Source organism: Mus musculus, chromosome 2, assembly GCF_000001635.26.
Source record: "Mus musculus strain C57BL/6J chromosome 2, GRCm38.p6 C57BL/6J".
Taxonomy (NCBI): Eukaryota; Metazoa; Chordata; class Mammalia; order Rodentia; family Muridae; genus Mus; species Mus musculus.
The window spans coordinates 140,632,319-140,653,411 of record NC_000068.7 but is presented as its reverse complement, the minus strand read 5'-3'; the positions used below and the strand labels follow the sequence as shown (position 1 = coordinate 140,653,411).

Here is a 21,093-nt window from a genome sequence, read left to right as displayed (position 1 = left end):
TTGATTATCTTTCTTTAGGTGATGACAGTATCATTTGTTAGGAATTCTGTCATATATATATTTAATGCCTTTTAATTCACAATAAATCTACACATAAGAATTTTTGTCCCTGTTTTTCAGATGAGCAAATTAAGACTTTAAAAACATTACAGAAATATGCCTTCATTCAACAAAGATTTACCAAGTACCTCCTCAAGAACTATTTCTGGGGCTGGATATACAAAACAAAACCAATGCAGATGTTCTAGTGCAGAAATTCGTGTATTAAATAAAAACATAATGCATATAAAAAGAAGTGTGTGGAAGGTGCTTGTGAAAATTGCTACTGTGGATGAATGTGACTAGAGAATCTATGTTATGTAATTAAGGGAAAGCCTAAGACTGGAGACACAGGGGCAGGGCGGACAGCCATGTGCACAGGATATAATCAGTGTTCTGACCATAGGAAACAGATTTTATAAACTTCATGTAGGGGGTCAGCTTAGAGTCTTTAATGATTGAAGGAATGTCAGAGGGATTCACACTCAGTAATGGAAACAGGATATCTGAAGTGAAGAGGAGAAAACAGATGGAATCTCAAGTTGATTTAAATGAAATCCTCTGAGAGTTGACAAGGCAGGCCACAATGAAGAGGAGGAAGAAGAGAGGAAGAGAAGGAAGAGAGAAGATGAGGGGAAGGGGGGGAAGGAGAGGAGGGGAGGGGAGAGGAGGGGAAAGGAGGAAAGAGGAGAGGAGGGAAGAGTGGAGAGGAGAGGATGAAACATGGGAGGAGGGAAGAGGAGGGGGAGGAGGAAAGAGGAGGGAAGAGGGGAAGGGGGAGAGGATGGGAGAAGAGGGAAGAGGGGAGGAGGGGAGAGGAGGGGAAGGGAGGGACGAGTGGAGAAGAGGAGAGAGGAGTGAAGAGGGGAGAAGAAGGGAGAGAAGGGAAGAGGGAAGGAGAGAAATGGAGGGGAGAGGAAGGAAGGAAAGGAGAGGAAGGGAAGGGAAGGAGGGGAGGAGAGGAGAAGAGAGGAAGGAAGAGGAGGGGAGGGGAGGAATATAAGGAGTAGAGAGAGATGCAGAATAAAAGGGTAATGAGGGTAGCAAGAATGAGAACAAATAAAGATGGAACACTTAGGTGGGAAAGAGGAGGGAGGTGGGAGGAATGGAGGAAGAAGGAGGAAATAAATGTGGTTAATAAGCCCCAACTTCAGCCATGTCTAGTGTGTGTTTCAAAAAAAAAAATCACTCTGATTGAAGAACAAGGTCACTCCCAGTAGTATATGAGGGATTTGTACTTACAGAACTTGGTGGTAAGCAGAGAGATGGGAAAAGATGCTCAGTATATATTATAGTTTTGGAGGAATATTTATTATTTGTATGTAATTAGTAGGCAATAGAATAAGGAGCCTGCCTGTCCCTAAATCTTGAACTCCTGACTACTCTCTTAAACAAACAGGAGTGGAGACACCATAGTACCTTTATAATGGCGTTGGAGTTAAGGGAGGAAAAGGTTGTTCTGAGATGACAACTAGCAGTCAATTTTAGGATGGTTTTGTTAAACATTTGGTGGGCCAAGGTAAACTTTTCCCTCTCTTTATAGACCTCTCTGTCAGCAAGCTGACTGATGACTTCCAGTCACTGTTGGTCTGTGGATACAAACGTCTTCAGTATTCTCAATGGCATTTGTCTTCTTTCAGTTTTCAGTGAATTTAAACTGCCGTGTTAAGCAAACTTTAATGTCTGAGTTCACGACGCTCATAGAACAGGAGAGAAGCATTGACCTGGGACTTTTCCCAGGCTTAGTGTTTAAAGCAGACACAGCCACTGTCTGAGCACTACTGCTGATTAGAAAGGATGCCAAAATTATTCAATAATAATTTTGAAACTTGTATTGCTGAAATGCCTTACTCAGAGAACATTTTCTAGACACACGTAAACATAGAAAGGTATTAGAAGCAGACATCTGCTTCAAAATGTTACAACAGATCACAGAACCTCAAGCTAGAAGATACTTCACCAAGGGTGGTAAAGTAAGTGGGATATCAAATTTTAAAAATGCCTTTGTCTGTGGAAAGTGTGGGAAAATATATTTGAATTATAGCTACAGGGTTTTTAGAAGGTACATATTAGAAAAATAAGTAGGCAATCTATCACTTAATCTATATGTCTAGCTATGGAGCTAACTAGAGATCATAGTACTTAAAATGAATTAACTGTTACTCTTACTGTTATTGCCTAAGGAGTGGATGAACGTCATGCATGGCCTAATCCAGCAGGTCGGAGAATGACATGGATTAACTTCCGTGACAGCATCATCTGTGACAACTTCAGCGAACTTTCTTTTTAAAATGTAAATTATTCTTCAGTTACCTGCACCATAACTACTGAAGACCATTTACTAAATATCTCAAAGCCATTGCTTGTTTCGTTCTTATTTCACAAAAGAAACTATATTCAGATGCATAATGTAACTCCGTCAATATTGTATGGCATGTACAATAAACCAAGATTTCCAACAAACAAGTTGACTCCAAATTCAATGGTACCACCTTCATAATTCCTGCCTTTTCTTCTGCTGCTGTTCTCTCCTGAGGAACACGCTGAGTCAATTTACACTTCCCCACAGTGTATACAACACTACACCTAGCATCCCAATAAGCCACATGAACAGTTGCTGTTGGAGAGGAAGAGGCACAGCATTGGTTTCTCAACACAGACCTGGGTTCACATCCAGCTTCTGCCATTTACTTGGGATCTGGTTCTGTGTACTTTGCCCAGACTCTATAAACCACAAGTTTATACACCTACAGTTTTACCTTTCCTTAGAAATCCCAGACTGAGATGGGACAGGAGAGCCAGTAAAGCAACTAAACCCTTCACTGCATTTGGGGATAAGGACATGGAGGCATGGTTCAAACTGGGTTGAATCTTAGAAACACAGAATCTTAGAAAGTTCTGTAAGATTTTTCCTTCAATGATATAGAAACATTTCCTCAGGTCCAAGTGGACAGTAAAATAGAGAGTGCTAAAAAAGTGAAAAATAGACAAAAACATTGATAGACTATCTGTTCTCCCTCTATGCCATGGCTGATTTTACAGAGGCAACTGCCAGCAATGGTGTGTGCCCCCATCTTTCCCCAGCACAGTGTTCTTTCTGCTCATTATGAAACTCGCTGAACGTCGAATAGAAGCATGAGTGGGAATGTCAAAAAGGAGAAGGAATAATAATTTCTTCTTAAAGATTCAATATTGGAAAGCAGCTGCAATGGTGAACTAAAGCTTTTTCTTTGCATTTTGCAGAATCTGGGTATTTCTGTTGGTAAGAAAAGAACACCTATCTAGATGGCTGCCTGTTAAATCAAAGTCACGGGGTTATTGACAGATACTATGTTTAAGCACTATAGACACTATTTCAGATGTATTAACTCCTGCTGGTAGGAAGACTGGAATCTTATCGACTACAGCCTTTGTTTAAGTCCAACAGCAAACTGGCATTCTCTTCTGGTGAGCACAAGTCAGCATGCCCTTGGTGTCATGGTGGTGGTAAAGGATCTAATCTCTTGTTTTGTGCTCATATTTAAATCTAATACATAGTTTATCTGCTGATGGTCTTTTCCAGACAAAGACTTTAGTTAGCATTTTTCTCAGAACTGGGAATGTAGCTCAGTGTTAGGAGCACTTCTCTAGCAAGATGCCCTGACTTCTTTCTGTCCCAGCACTGAGAACACACAAATCTCTAGAGATGATAAGTAATACTTTTAAAAAGATTAGCCTATGAGTGAAGATTAGGTTTCACTATTTATCAGAGTGCACTAATCTTGCTAGGAGAGATGCATTGATTCACAAGCACATTAAGCATTTTCATCTCTACAGATGAATTGCACATTTGTACCTACAGTTTCACCTTTCCTTAGAAGTCCCAGACTGAGATGCGACAGGAGAGCCAGTAAAGCAACTAACCCTTCACTGCATTTGGGGATAAGGACACGGAGGCATGGTTCAAACTGGGTTGTTAATAAATACGTGGAAGTAAGTTGATAAATCATCTTAACGTTAAGGGGGGAAACTTACTGTGATAAAGCACATGTGGAACATGTCATGCGCAGTGACACAAAGCATAACCACTCAGCAAAAGGTGAGACATTCATGCATATTCAATAACTACACTACCCTTAACAATAAAGAAATGCAGGATGAAGAATTCTCTACAAGTATGCAAATCCTTTGCTTTTCTCTTTCAGCTGTTCCATGACAGATAACAGAGTGACCAATTTATTCCTTCAAAACATTTCTGGGACGATGGATTCTACAGTCTATTTTAGAATGTCTTCTAAGATTTACAGTACTGTGTGTTAATATAGATTTTAAACATAGACATTACAGTATGTCACAGCTCCCTTCAGAAACCACCCCCACCTCCCCGAGGGACTGCTCATAATGTGTGGAACACGGGAGGAGAGGCCTCAGCACAGGCACAGCCATTTGCCAGCAGGACAAGTCAGGGAAATGACAGCTCTGACTCTGTCTCCTCTTAGCTTACCTTAAAATACTGGCGAGTGAGTTCAAAGTGAATAGGTCAAGAAATCTGCCTACCTCTGCCACTTGTCTCCTGGGTGTTGGGATTAAATAGATTAAGCAGTGCACTCAGCTGCTTCTGTTGTTTGCTTGCTTGTCTGTCTGTCTGTCTGTCTGTCTGTCTGCTGATACAATATCTCTACAGAGCTCTAGCTGTCCTGGAACTTGAGTGTAGACCAAGCTGTCCTGAAACTCATAAGGAATCACTTACCTCCCAGTGATGGGATTAAAGATGGTTACCACCACACCGATCCTTCCTTGTGTTCTTTTTTAACTGGGTGGCATTAAAAATAAATACTATACTATCAACTCAATACATCTACAAATCTTCTCATTACAGCAAAATGCAGTAACAAATCATCAGGCTTGCATGTAGTCTCCCTGGTTTCAAGTTTCTCAGACTTGCCGGGTGATGCAAATTATCCAGAAATCGTGACCTAGCAAGTCCTGGGTGGGGCCTTGATCTTTGTGTCTATTTAGCTTCCCAGTGACTCTGGAAGGTAGACTGGCTTGGAATTCCTGAGCAAGTTGAAGCTTTGTCCAACTAGAGAACCAGGGAATACCTAGCGATCAAATCCACCTAAAAGAATTGTTCTCTTAGACATTTATGTATATGGGAATGTCATAATGAATTTTTAGTCACAAGTATTTTATTATTTCTCAGTAACAAATATTGAGCCTATGTTCAAATATAACTCATATCAGAGCATGTGAAAGTTAATTGAAAAACAATTCTCTTAGACATGAAAATCACTGGAAAGCTGCGAATGGCTAGCAGAGCATCAGCAGCAAAGAAACACATAATTATGTTACCAGGCCAGAGGACATATAGGAAGAAGGTTTCAGTGGCCAGGAGCTCTGGTTATTTGAGAAGTGTATTATGGTTATTTATAATGCTACTGCCATTGCTGACTATAAATGCTAAAACTTTAAGAATAGTCAAATAACAAATTCACTACAAAAACAATTAAGGGCTACCATTCTTTCCCCTTGATCCTCTTGAATATTTGTATTCAAAAATTAAACACAGTTTCAGTAAAATTAGCACATGTGAACAAGAAAATTTGAAAATAAAAGATAAAAGGAAACAGGCATCTATCCCAAGACACCAAGCTTATCCCAAAATACATGCTATACTTGAACAACCTATACCCCCAAACATACTCATACATGAACAACTTACACCCCAAACATACACATACATGAACAACCTACACCCCAAACATACCTCATACATGAACAAACTACACCCCAAACATACCTCATACATGAACAACCTATACTGTAAGACATACCTCATATGTGAACAACCTATACTGAGAAACACAACCCATATATGAACAATCTATACCCCTAAACATACCCAATGACTGAGACACCTAAAAACTAGTAGAAACACACTGAAAAGGTTATGTAAAGAAACGAGTGCAATGAAACCACAAACAGCATCACTGAGTGAAGTGTGCATATGTGCTTAATTTTTAATGTAGACAGTTATGAATTTCATGAACTACTGTGTCAAGAAGCTTATCTTTTTGTTTTGTTTGTAGTATATATTGTATATAATATATATGTTATATATGTATATATGCATGGAAGTAGTGATATAATATATATAATATAATATAATATATAATGTAATATATATTATAGGATCTAAAGTAGGACAATGAAATCATCGGGTAAAACAATGAAATCATTAGGCAGTCCTTGCCAATTTCTTGGTAGAGAGTTACGTGCTGTATGTGGGGATTTGGAACTTAGTTTAATGCAGTCAAGATAGACACTCAGAATTACAGTTCTTAGGCACAAGTGCTAAATAAATCATCTAATAGGTATTACCTAAAGTATGGCCCAGAGAACAAACACAAAGCATGCACATATTCATTTACCCACTGTCCCAAGTGTTAGGAAAATTATGGGCCACTTAGAGCTTATAAAACTATTCCCAGTAGGTTATTAGTATAGTGTTAGGTTCACTTTTTTTCATTATACTTCTTTCTTACTTCAAGACTCTCCTAATAAAAATACTGTATTCTTTGTATGGCTAGCAAAATTTATTCTTTTCTTTAAGGAAATGACCAAAGGCTTGCTTGCTTATTTATTTATTTATTTATTTATTTATTTATTTATTTATTTATTTATTTATTGTTGTTAGTTTTAATGTTACAGCAAGTTCACATAGAAACTTAAAGAAACAAGGAGGTTTTTTGTCAAAGAAAATTTGTTTTAAGTTCTTGTCATTTCATTCAATTAAGAAATAATTCAAGAATAGAACAATAGAATGGCTGAAGTTCAAGTACCACTTCCAAATATAGGTCTTGAGAAGGATGCTACAGAGTCCTGTGAACTAAGGGCACCAGCAGTTTAGAGGTAGTTCTGGGTAAACAGCGGTTCAAGGGTGGCAAACAAAGAATGCATACCCTTGCCCAGTGAGGGAAGAGCCACTGGCTTGACATTGAGACAACTGATGTAGGACTTTCATTCTTCACCTTTACCTTATTTTCTATTCTTTATTTATTATTGGTACATCTCCATAAGCCAGACAGAGGCTATTCCCAGTGTTAACTTTATGAATTTAAAGTGAGAAAACTCTAGAAACATACTGGAATTTATAGAGATTTATGCAACCTTCTGCATAGCCACTTCTTAGAGCAAACGCACAAGTGATTTGCTAAAGTGTACCAAACATTTATGAGATGGATATAGTCGCTGCTCTTTGAGACTTTTTTATATTTTCTTGAGTACAATGTTCAGCTCATTTTCCTTATTTAATACTGTTGTAGGGGGCACTAGAATCCACAAGCCAAGCAACTCACTGAGTCTTTAAAACTGATATCAATGTCACAGAAAGGCATCTCACAAAGTGAGTTCGATACAAAGTCAGAAGATAGAAACCATTTTAATCCAATGCCTTGTGTTGCTTAAAATCTAGACTCCACTGCTCTCTGGGACTTCAGCTGATACACTCTTAAAGAATTGGTGCTATATTTCAGCAATATCCAATGACAGAGTTTACTGAGGCTCCCAAACTGAGATCTGTTTGCTTAGGGTTGACACAGCACAGAGACAACTTAGACAGCCAGTAACACAAATGACATCACTATGTTCCAATCTAGAAGTTTTTATTACCACAAGTTTTGCTCTGGGCAAGCTGCAGCAATCATTACATTGTGATAGTAGATACAAATTTTCTCTCTAAGCACTATAAAGGACTTGTGCTGACAATATAGAGAACTACTCCAATCACAATAGAGCCGGATAAACTATATAAGACATTTTTTGTACGACTTGTTCTGTTATCTTCCGGATGAATACTGTCACCTTTGGTGTTCACAAAAATCACACAAACTACTTTATTGCCTAGCATAATCACTATTCTTCCACCATTGATGATGTTCTTTGAGATTATAACTGAATATCTATAAAAGAAAAAAATAAAAAAATGGATGAAAATCATGAAACAATATACCAGAATGAAACACAGAAACAAAGTCAAGACAAAGATCCCTGTGTTTTATGGAGTCTTTCTGTTTGCTATTTGGTTTGGGTTTTTAGGCCCTAAACTTCAGACCTCATTGGCAATGCTGAAGGTTCTGAGTACTGACTACATGGGAAAAGCAGGGCTAATGGAGTGCCTTCTGAGAGCTGGAAAATCTTCGCTCTCTTCCCACCTTAGCGTTTTATGATATTCTGACACACTAAACTAAAGTTCAGAGCTGGACAATCTTTATTCTAGACTTGTATACAGGGCATAATTTCTCAAGCCAGTGAAAATGATAAGGTTTATTTGAAAAGGCCTGAATAACTTTCATAACATCCAGAAAGGATTCACACACCCAAATATGAGGAAAAGTAATGGGTGATTACCACACTCCAGGTGGCAAATCTTGGGGAATACACAAATGAAAAACGATGTGACTTCAAAACGCTACATGCTTCATGAAAGCAGAAGAATAAATGGCTCAATGTGAAGAATGCTGTAATAGAAGAAAATACACATGATTCTGGTGGCGAGCAGCACGAGCTTACACTCACCTTGAGAGTACAGGAGGATATAAGATACGAAGGAAAAGATACCATATGAGTAATTACAAACATATAAACTTCATGTAGATATGTGCCCTAGTCTGTAGATGAAATACAGTTCAAAGTCAGAGATAGAATCTAGAGGACACCTAAGACCTGTGCAAAGAGAGAAAGGTCATTAAAAATAAGGAGGAAGAGGAGGACAGCGATGGGGATGGGGAGACACAAGCACAGCAATTCCTCAAATGGTATCGTCCTTTGATTCTATTTGAGCCTCTGGTTTCCTTCTGTACTCTTGACGGGGCTCCTCCCTGACTGGGGAAGACAAGCTTCCAATTACCAAGGATGGCTTACTGCACTTCAAATTTCTGACCACAAACTAATTCATTTTTTAATCCTCCAAACAGAAGTAGGAGAGAGGGAAGCCATAGTTGTAAAGGTGAAAATTATTATCATTATTATTTATAATACTAATATCAATTTATTCACATTATTTTATTATTATTTATATTATTATAATTATATTATTCTTACTTGAAGAAACTACGTACTGATTTCCATAGTGGCTGTATAAATTTATATTCCCACCAGCAGTACATAAGGCTTCCTTTCCCCTCCCTTTCTCACACGCATTTGTTGATATTTGCTTGTTGTTTGTGTATTTACTTGTTTATTTATTTATGTGGCAATGCAGCACTGACTGACCTGGAAGTTGCTACGTAGGGCACACTGGCCTTGAACTCACTGAGATCCACCTACTTCTGCACCCCCCTCCAAGTTGCTAAGACTAAAGAGATATGCCACCTCATGCAGCTGTTTTCTTCTTCCTTTTTTCTTTTTTTTAATTGGGTATTTATTTCATTTACATTTCCAATGCATCCCAAAAGTCCCCCACATGCTCCCCTACCTACCCACTCCCCCACCCACCCACTCCCACTTCTTGGCCCTGTCATTCCCGATGAGTTGAAATCAGTGAAGTTTTGGGTTGATTTTCCTAATAGCAGATGTGAACATTTTTCTCCCTATAATTATTGACCATTTGTGCATCTTTTGAGAATATCTGTTTATTTCATCTGCCCCTTTTAAATTGGATTACTTGTTCTTTCAGTGCTTTTTATATTGTTGTTACTTGTGTGTTAAGCACAATTAAAAAATAGTTGGCAAACATCTGCATGTTCTGTAGACTACCTCTACACTCTGCCAATTGTTTCCTTTACTGGGAAAGGGGTTTTTAAAATTCATGCAGTCACCTGTTTGTCAATGTAGGTCATTATTTCTGAGCTCTGGGGGTCTTCCTATTATGTCTTGAATTGTTTTCTCTATGTTTCCTCTAGGAGTTTTGCTTTTTGAAGTCTCATATTCATATCCCTCGTCCATTTTGGACTTATTTTTGTTCTAAGGTAACAATCTAGTTTCAGCCATGTGCATGTGTATATCCTGTCATCTCAGCCCAATTTGATGAAAAGGCCACCTTTCTCCAGTATGTTATTGGTACTTTTTCTCAAAGGACCAGATACTTACAGTTCTATGGTTTATAGCAAGGTCTTACATTCTATGCATGTCTGTGTTTGTGTCAGTACCATAATGTTTTTGTTACTAGAGTCCCTTAAACTATTGTGTTAATTTGAACATTGTTGGAAAAAATACTTTAAGAGGATAAGTTAAGGGAAAGGCTCATTTTGACTCAGTATTCAACCGTACAGTCCACCATGCCAGGGAGGTCACAGTGGCGGGAGCATGAGGCTGCTGGGTGCGCACTCTCAGTCAGCAGCACAGGGTCATGAACACTCATGCTCAGCTGCCTTCCTCCGCCTTCCTCAGTCCTGAAGCCCAGCAGATGGAATGGCTCTGCTTGTACTTAGGCTAGGTCTTCCCACATCATTGACATAATCCACATAATCCCTCCCAGACAGATCCAGAGATTCGGTTCCATAGTAATGCCTAATCCCATTAACTGACCGTTAAGACACAGGTAGCAAGAGTCTTCTGTGCTTCTATGAGTTTTAGGACTTTTTTCTTTTTCTATGACTATTTCTATGGATATTGGTGAAGACTGTCTTGCATCTGTGATTGATTTTAGTAGCATAGTGTTCTGCAGTGTTAATTCAGCTTGTCCATGAATACGTAAACCATTCATTTTCTGGTGTTTTATATTTCTTTCTTCCGTGTTCTATACTTTTTATTGCAGCAGTCTTCCACATCCTTCTTAGGCTTTTTAATTTTTTTGTTTGCTTGTTTGGTTGGTTGATTTCCCACTTTTTAGTCTCTTATAATTAATTTTTCTGATATCTTTTTCAATAAATTTGTTGTTGGAAAATCTTCTGATTTTTGTATCCTGATGTTATGTTCCACTATAGCAAGTGTTTATGATATCTAAGAATATTTTGATTTGATAGGGTCCTTATCATCTTTTAACTACAGCATTGTGCCATTTATGAGAAGGGACATTTAAAACTTTTCCTTTTCTCTTAGTGTCCCCATTGGTCTCATTTCATTGCCTTGCCTAATAATGTAAGCACAATGCTGAATAAGAGTATCTGCAACCCTGTAGGTGCAAAAACATTATGAACTAACCAGTACCCCGGAGCTCTTGACTCTAGCTGCATATGTATCAAAAGATGACCTAGTCGGCCATCACTGGAAAGAGAGGCCCATTGGACACGCAAACTTTATATGCCCCAGAACAGAGGAACACCAGGTCCAAAAAGTGGGAATGGGTGGGTAGGGGAGTGGGGGGGGAGGGTATGGGGGACTTTTGGGATAGCATTGGAAATGTAATTGAGGAAAATACGTAATAATAATAAAAAAAAGAGTACTGAGAGCTACCACCATTGTCTTGTTTCTGATATAAAGAAAATGTCCTTAGTTTTTCTTCATTAAGTACAACATCAGCTTTACATTTGTCATACATGGCCCTTTTTGTGTATATCCTTACCACTTAACTTTGTTCAGAGCTTTTAACATTCAGAGCTTTTAACATAAAAGAATGTTGTATTAAAAAAAAACTGTTTCTGCATTTGTTGAGATTATCACATGAATTTTCAGCTTCACAGGTAAGCTGAACCTATATATCTACTGTATTGGGGTCCTTAGAGTGCATATACTGAACTGTCCTTACAGTCATAGAATGAAGTCAACTTAATCACGGTATATGATCTTTTTTAATGTATTGTTGGTTGGTTGAAAGAATCGTGTCTATCTGTATCAAGCAAATTGATTTACACATTCTTTATTTTCTTTTGTCTTTACATTTGGTAGTATTTCTTCCCCTTCCACTCACTCTGTAGAGGATTTGAGGAGTTTTTGTTTCAATTTTTAAATTATCTGATATAGCTGGGCAGTGAATCTACATGATCCTCAGTTTGATTTATTTATTTTTACTGAGAGGTCACTTTGAATTAATTGCTTATTATAGATATGTTTGTTATTTATAACTTGGTTCAAGTACTGATTGATTATTATTGTTTTTCCCTAGTTGATTCAAATACTATGTTTTTTTCTATTATTCATCTTAGAAGTTTATCCACATACTGAGTTTTATTATTTCATGATTTTTCATTTATTAGATAATTAATTCATTTCACCTTTATAAGTATATATTTTCTCACTGCTTTCACTATATAGTTTGTTACAGCATTAGCTGTACATTTTATGTTGTAGATTTTATCTGTACATGCATATTTTGGGTTCTAAAGGCCTTGTAGTGTATTTGGATTCCATGCATTTCTCTTGAGTAATATTTGGTAATATTTCTCCTATCATTTTGTTGAACAGTTTATTTTTTTCATGTGTATGATACTTTGCCTGCATGTATGTCTATGCACCACTTGTATACTCGGAACCCACATAGGATAGAAGAGAAGAGATCATTGGATCTTCTTGTACTGGAGTCATGGATGGTTGTGAGCCTCCATGTATGTGCTGGGAATTGAACACAGGATTTCTGGAAGAGCATCCAGTGCTCTTAACCACCCAGCCATCTCTCCAGTGCCTCAAATAGGTTTTCCAAACCTATCTCAGTTTCTTCTTCCTGATTTTTTTTTTAATCCAACCACTTCCTAGAACTCTAGACAGTTACAGTCAGGCCTTTTTGTTTTTATCATTATTGAAATCTGAAGGTAGTATTCCCTGACTTTTGTTTTCTCACCCTTATATTGTTGCCTCAGCACGGAACTGCTGATTGGTAAGTTTTCCATAGTGGTTTTTATTTGATTTAAGGAGTTATATCTTCATCTTCATCTTCATCTATATTTACATCAACATTTACATCTACATCTATATCTACATGTACATATCTACCTCTCTATCTATGACTCAACTTTGTGGAAGACTAGAAATAAATCTACAAGCAACCTGCTGATGCCAGGGGAGGGTCTTCATGCTGCATTAGCATTGTGTTTTAAAGTCTTATGGTGATTTCTATGGAACTATTTTGGAAGGATTGGGAGGTATGGCTTTGTTGGAGGAGGTCAGACATCATGAGGCTTTTAGATTTCAAAAGGCTGTGTACTCACGTTCTCTTGTTTTCTTTCTCTCTCTCTCTCTCTCTCTCTCTCTCTCTCTCTCTCTCTCTCTCTCTCTCTCTCTCTCTCTCTCCTTTCTGTCTTGTGCTTGTGAATTAGTTGTAAGCTCTCACCTACAGTTCTAGTGCTGTGCCTACTTGCCTGCTGTCATTCTACCTGCCATAGATTCTAACCCTTTGGAACCATGAGTCTCAATAAACATTTTCTTTTATAGAAGGCCTTGTTTAAGGTATCTCTTCACAGCAATAGAAAAGTAACTAAGACATAAAACAAAGCAAATGAGTACACATAACAGACAGAAGCAATATATCAAAACTCATTTTACAAAAAAAATCGCAAATCCATTCTTATGATTACTTGCCATTACATAATTCATAATAATGACAGTCCCTTCATGAAAATCACCTCTGAGTATTCCCATCTCTTTGTACTGTACCATAAATTCCAATATGAGTTGTAGAGGGACTATTTATCCCAATCATGTGCCAAGAAAGGAGAAGAGCAAACTGTTTAAGTTCTTAAGATCAACAAGACAGATGTAGAATAAAGTTTTACACTTTTATATGCAACTACCAGAAATATCAATTTTCTGAAGTACACATAAAAAAAAGCCATTTGCATCTCTACAGGTTTGGTTAGCACTCAAAAAGTCAAAGACTTTACATCAGACAGTCTATGTTTCACTGCAATTTCAGAGGAACGATAACTTTCACACAGTGAGAAATGTACTTTAAGAGTTTTATTGAATTATATACCAGTCCCTATTAAGATGTTGGACTACAGCAGTCAATAAAAACAAAACAAAAAAATTAGCAATGCCACTGACTCCGTAAACTTTGCAATCCCTTAGAATTTGTTCTAGGTCCTCTATATAAATAATTTTCTTAGAAATCTCACTTTGTTTTGTAATTCCTATACTATATATTCTATAATGTGTATATGCATATATACCTATACCTACACACACACACACACACACACACACACACACACACACACACACACACACACATATATTATACACACATTTACCCACACACGTCACATGTCACATAATAACACTTCAGTCAACAATAGACCATATCTCTACAGTGATCTCATAAAACTGTAATGGGGCTCAAAAATGCCTATTGCACAGTAGTATAGTAAACATCTTAGTGTGATACATTCCTCATTTGTTTGTGATCAAGCTGGCATGAACAAATCTATTGTTCTGCTATCCTCTGAAAAGTGTATCACATGCAATTATGAATCATATATAATACTTGTTAATAATAATAAAGTACCATATTGCTGATTTATATGTTTGGCTATTTCTATATTTTACTACTGTTTCTCATCAAACAAGTAACTACAACACAGTCCTGGGAGGTCCCCAGGGGACAGTCTGGAAGGCAGCACTGGCATCATAGGGGATGGCACCTCCATTGTACTGATGTCTTCCCTCATCCCTGAGGAATGCACGCTATGAAGCAGGAAGACAATGATAATGATGGCCCTGAACATGTTCAGGCCTAAACTAATACTGCACGTGTGTCTCAGTTTTCAACAAGAAAAAATTTAAGGTAAAATAAAACAAAGAAAAGGCTTATAGAATTAGAGGATAAAGAGAGTACTTTTGCATAGTTACACGTACTTGTTTTTTAATCTATGTTACGACAAGAGTCAACAAATTTTAAAAATTAAACATTTTTAAATGAAAATGTTATAGTAAACCAAAGTTCTTTAAATAAGAAAAAATTAACTTAGTATAGTTAAGATCATAGTGTTTATAGAGACTCCACAGTAGTGGACAGCCATGTTCCAGACGTTCACAGCCACTCACTTCTCAGTCACTGACTTACCCATAGAAGCTTCTAGACCTCTAAGCTCCATTTCGGACACATACTCTATTGAAGAGTACTGGTTTTTGATCTTCTATACAACATTTGACTGAGCACTTTCTAAATTTAAATGAATAAATACTTACATTGTATTATAGTTTCTGACAATATGCAGCATACAAATAGGCTGTACAGGTTTGTACTCTTAAAGCCACAGGCTATATATTATTTTCTGTTCTCCTGCTATCTGTTTTTTTATTATTATTATTATTGGGTATTTATTTTATTACATTTCCAATGCTATCCCAAAAGTTCCCCACACCCTCCCACACCCACTCCCCCACTCACCCACTCCCACCTCTTGGCCCTGGCATTCCCCTGTACTGAGGCATATAAAGTCTGCACGACCAATGGGCCTCTCTTTCCACTAATGGACGACCAGGTCATCTTCTGCTACATATGCAGCTAGAGACACGAGCCCTGGAGGAGGGGGGGGGGTTACTGGTTAGTTCATATTGTTGTTCCACCTATAGGGTTGCAGATCCCCCCCAGCTCCCTGGGTACTTCCTCCAGCTCCTCCATTGGGGGCCCTGTGATCTATCCAATAGCTGACTGTGAGCATCCACTTCTGTGTTTGCAAGGCCCCCCGGCATAGTCTCACAAGAGACAGCTATATCAGGGTCCTTTCAGCAAAATCTTGCTAGTGTATGCAATGGTGTCAGCATTTGGAGGCTGATTATGGGATGGATCCCCAGGTATGGCAGCCTCTAGATGGTCTATCCTTTCGTCTCAGCTCCAAACTCTGTCTCTGTAGCTCCTTCCATGGGTGCCTTGCTCCCAATTCCAAGAAGGGGCAAAGTATCCACACCTTGGTCTTCGTTCTTCCCGAGCTTCATGTGCTTCACAAATTGTATCTTATATCTTGGGTATTCTAAGTTTCTGGGCTAATATCCACTTATCAGTGAGTACATATTGTGTGAGTTCTTTTGTGATTGGGTTACCTCACTCAGGATGATGCTCTCCAGGTCCATTCATTTGCCTAGGAATTTCATAAATTCATTCTTTTTAATAGCTGAGTAGTACTCCCTTGTGTAAATGTACCACATTTCTGTATCCATTCCTCTGTTGAGGGGAATCTTGGTTCTTTCCAGCTTCTGGCTATTATAAATAAGGCTTCTAAGAACATAGTGGAGCATGTGTCCTTCTTACCAGTTGGAACATCTTCTGGATATATGACCTATAGCCTAAGGGTGTAATGGGGTTATACAACTCTTAGGGCTTGTATAAGCAGATGCTATGGTGCCTAATGAACATTTCTCAGAATTTATCCCCATCATTAAGTGACATTTAGCTGTGTATTTAAGCAACCACAAGCCTCTCATTTTGTATGAAATAGGCAGATAATAAAATGAGTAAACTAGATATTTCTAGTAAATGCATAAGACCTGAGAAGGAAAATAAAATAATAGCAAAGGAAAGGACTATAACATGACAGAGCCCCATATTTTAAACAAAGAAAACCGAGAAACTCTAAACTGGTGATAATTTGAGCTTGAAAATCAATCAAAATAAAAATATAAAGCAGTATTTTTACATGATCTAAACGTTTTGTCATGACCATTATTAGACTACATAGAATGAAAAGTGAGTTTTCTAGTATAGTGGAAGAGCTGAGACAAGAAATTACAGGTACAAAGGCCATGAAAAAGGAACATGGGGTCAAAATAAAAAATATGAGCTTACTAACCACTTGTAGATTTGTATCATAGTTCTATGGACCAGCAGAACTACTAAATCTTTTATAGACAAAACAGAAGAAGACAAAACTAAATTTTTAAAAAGCCACATCATTGTCAAAAGCAGTAAGAGAAAAAGAGATGGATGGCTAGATTGATGTGAATGGGAGTCTGGAGGGTGAAGGAAAACAAGAGTTCCTGAAGTTACAGACTAAAGATACATTGAGTTTCTGTTGAAGCAAGAAGGAAATAAAATATTAGTGAGAATTTGACAATATAGTGCATAACAGAATAAATGAACAAGCCAGGCAAGGTCACCTTCAAAGTTTAGTGAACCATGATTTAAAACCAAGTGAGAAGTAACCATGTCTCATAAGTATTCGAAGGTAATCTCTACTTCTTTAATCTTTAAGAACAGTGGTTATCCTGCACCACACAATCACCAATGTCTGTTTTGGCTAGAGAGTGGACACTAAGGAACTTTGGAAAGTATAAGTATCAAGGGAGAGAGCAGCACAGTCTTCCCTAAGCTGGGCAGAACGTGGTTGAACTATTAGGTCCTGGAACTCAATTCACATAGAGCTTTGAAAAAAAGAGTCCACAATGAGCATAAAATTTCCAGTGACTTGCCACTGCGGTGAAAAGTAATCCAGGAGTCAAGCTATTAAGTATAATGACAGTTCTTCTTACCTTGACAGTATGACAGGAAAATTCATACTCATAAGTAGTAAGAAAATAGAAAAGGTCTCAATGACATAGACATTTCCATTTCTTTATCTTAGATGTCAAGTCGTAGTGAATAGTCAAGAGACTCAAAATGTGTTCATCCTGGTAAGTGATTAAAAGATGGGGTCACAAAGCTGAGAGGTCAAACTATTTCAAGGGGCATCAATGTAGATGTTGAATTCACACAAAAGAATCATAGAAGGGACTATGACATCGCTGCCCCCTGTCCTTCATCAGACAATTCCCAGCACAGTCTATGAATAAGCCACTGTGTAAGTGTGACTGCATTGAGAAACTTTGCTCTGCTGAATATAACTTTAAATGTATGGGGGCTGTGGGGTGAGAATAGGGCGGGATGTCAGAGGAGCTTGACTCATTAAAAGACACATTTGGAACGATGTTGAATGGAAGACTATAAGCTTTAGAAAAGACACAAATTTTATGCATATTAAGTACCAGTTATAAAGGAAATGGATCAGTCAAAGGGCTCCTCAAATGGTGGTGTCAGCCAGAGGGTAATCTAGTCATTAGAAAGTACAACAAAGATGTATATCCTGCCTGGAACTCACTTCAATGAATGAAAGACAAATACAGCAAAGATGAACTGAGGAACCCACATGGTGGCTTTTCCTAAGGGCATAGGCTGTGAATGTGGCTTTTCAAGGGGAGAACATAAGAGCTGTGACTACTGTGTGTGCCATCATTCTACCTGTGGAAAGCAATCTTTTTGGGCATAGAGTGGCTACTTTTTAGGTTTCCATAGCCAAAGTCAAGCAGTGGTAAATGGCAATCAGTCTTTCAGTTGTTTGTTTTCCAAGAGCTTCGTTATTGCCAACTGGGAAATAGCTGGTAGAACAGGACTTGAGAAAGGCATAAGAATAGACAAGAATTATTGGGGAAAATGCACCATTACAGAGCCATGGAACGCTGTTACTCAGGACAACAGTCTTTGTGAAATTTATCTTAATATCAACACATGCTGCTTTCACCTGCCTCTGTGCAGGACTCAGTAAGCAACTCCCCCCCTCTCTGCTGACACATCAGAAGGAAAGGCCTTTGGAGTAAGGATCAGGTTATGGATCGTGCTCTTCATAAAAATTTTAATAATCTTCGAGTGAATGTAAAAAAAATCAATATTTTTGTTTCCCAATTTTAAGATGACCTTCAAGATAATTCTTAATATAAAGAGAACAACAAATTTAAAAGAGCCATATAAAATGTATTATCACTAATTAATTAATAAGTATGACACTATTAAATAATCAAGTAAAGCTAGGTGCCTATGTCAGGAACCTTATCAATAACAATCTTGGGGAAATTACAGAATCATAAATATACCGCTATCTCTCTGTGGTAGGCAGAATTCTAAGAATGGACTCCAGTGATTTTCACCCTCTTACAATATCTTCTCCTTCAAATGTGGGTAGCATTGAAGTCAGAGAGCCTGTAAACATGAAAATATTAATCAGGATATGGCTGCCTTTGAAGGTGGGGGAGATAGATGGAAATGCAAATGGATCTCTGTTGACAGTCACCATAAATTAGAAACCACAGTACAACAGCCACAAAGAACGAAATAGTGTTAGTTAATTAATTGAATTCTCTTGGAAAACAATATTTTCCCAAAGCCTCCAGATAAGATTCTAAGAGGCTGGCACCTTGATTTCAGCCTTGTGAGGAGAAAAACCAGCTATACTTCTGATGCACCTACATTATAATACATTGTGAAGTTTATGGCATTTACAAAGCAAAAGCACACCTTTAATCCCAGCACTCGGGAGGCAGAGGAAGGCAGATTTCTGAGTTCGAGGCCAGCCTGGTCTACAAAGTGAGTTCCAGGACAGCCAGGGCTATACAGAGAAACCCTGTCTCAAAAAAAAAAAAAGAAAAGAAAAGAAAAGAAAAGGGATAAGAAAAGAAGAGAAAACTAATCTACTTTCTATACATACTTTCATTTCATCTATGTGAATAAATACAGGTAGGAAATGCAATATTTTTTGTTGCAAGAAAAAAATGTGTAAAGAGATCAACCTCTGCAGTCTTATCCCTTTAGCTGGATATGGCTCCATATAAAGAACCATCAACAAATATTACTGTATACAGCAAAGCTCTCTTCCAAAACAGCAGATGAAAGATCTTTTAATATGATCACAATTTTGAGCAGTACATGTCCCCCAAGCCAGGACTGTGGAAGATACTTAAAGGAATGTTACATACAGGAAGAAAAAAAGACAGCCTCCGTCATAAAGGAATATAGGGAAGAAGAGCTACAGAAGAGTAGTAGGTGAACAAAGAAAATCTAGGAAAGCATCCTGCAGGATATTTGATCACACTGTAATCCTCAGATTGTGTTATTTACTAAAGAAAAAAAAAAGCTGTTTCTAGTTGTGTGGCTCACCCCTTAGCACAAATTTTACAAATGTAAAATTCTCTGGCTGCTATGTACATTCTCTTAGTACATACATTTAATCCCAAACAATGAAAGCAAAGTTAGTTTGTACAAAGAAGCAGCCATGTTTGAAAGTGAAGTCTAATTGAGTGGCAGACAAAGTGATGAATCAGAAAGATTGGAGAGAATAGGAGATGCTCCACTGTCAACAGAGAGAGGAAGAAGAAGCTACTTAAGAGAACAGTGCAGGCTGAGAAGAGAAGCAGGAGGCAGTTTTACTGGGACTGTTTTACAGAGACAGGTTGAAGAGAGAACAAGCCAGATACAGGTAATGCCAGAATGAGACAGAGAATGAGGAGACAGAAGAAATTTTTAGAACAAATTGCTAGAGTTAGTTTGAGGCTAAGTAGAGCAATTCAGGAGAATCAGAGAGGGTGGGGGAGGGGGGCAGATTTAATTAGTTAACTAGGAGAGGAGTTCAGACAGCAAATGTTCAGAAAGATCTAGGAAGGGGTGAGCTTATTCAACAGCAAGTCTCAGAGGCAGAAAACATTCTAGGCCTGATTAGATGGAGGGAAGCTAGAAGCTGCCAGGTCTAGGTCTAGGTTAGCAGATGGAGGCAGTAATCTTCCAAGGCAACAATTACCTCTGGCAAATAAAAGGTACTTTTACAAATGAATAAACTGCATCCAACACAATAAAGCAGACAAATGTATATGAATAAGAGAGCAGAAATGAAGAGCAAACAATAATTGAATCAACCACAACCACACCAACAAAATTACAGCAATTACCAGCATCCCTTTCAATGGTATCTTTGTGTAAAGGCTATTAATTCTCCAATTAATGATTAGACTAGATGACTGGACTTAACACAATATTCAATGATTTGTTACTATAACCTATTTAGATAGAGTGTCTGTCTAGTATACACAAAGCCCTGGGTTCACTGGGTGTGGAGTCACCTGCCTGTAATCCCCTCTTGGAAGATGGAAGCAGAAGAAACATATATTAAAGGCTATCCTTACCTATTCAGAGTTTGAGGGCAGTCAGGGTTACATAAGACTTTGTCAAGAACAAAACAAATGAACAACAACACCCAATTAAGAAATAAAACAACAGTACACTAGAAAAGAAACATACAATTAGGAGTGAAAAGATAAAAGTCAACATACCATACAAACAGAAGCCAAAACTAACCAAAAAACCCCTCTGCTATGTCTGATATAGTATGCAATAAATAACATAAAAGAAGAATACTACATATTAATGCATACATGTTAATAAAGAAAAAATACATAAAATACATA

At 37.8% G+C, this 21,093-nt stretch overlaps 1 protein-coding gene and 1 long non-coding RNA gene across 12 annotated transcripts in view; both read right to left on the bottom strand.

Annotated features, from left to right (window-relative positions):
• The window catches only part of Macrod2 (mono-ADP ribosylhydrolase 2), a 1,997,664-nt gene that overhangs the window by 1,739,555 nt on the left and 237,016 nt on the right, over nucleotides 1-21,093 (bottom strand). The window lies entirely within an intron of this gene.
• Gm39948 lies at nucleotides 7,666-19,208 on the bottom strand. Its single transcript, XR_866785.1, has 2 exons — nucleotides 18,733-19,208; nucleotides 7,666-7,979 (listed from the first exon to the last, which is right to left on the bottom strand). It is a non-coding gene; the product is annotated as a predicted gene, 39948 (long non-coding RNA).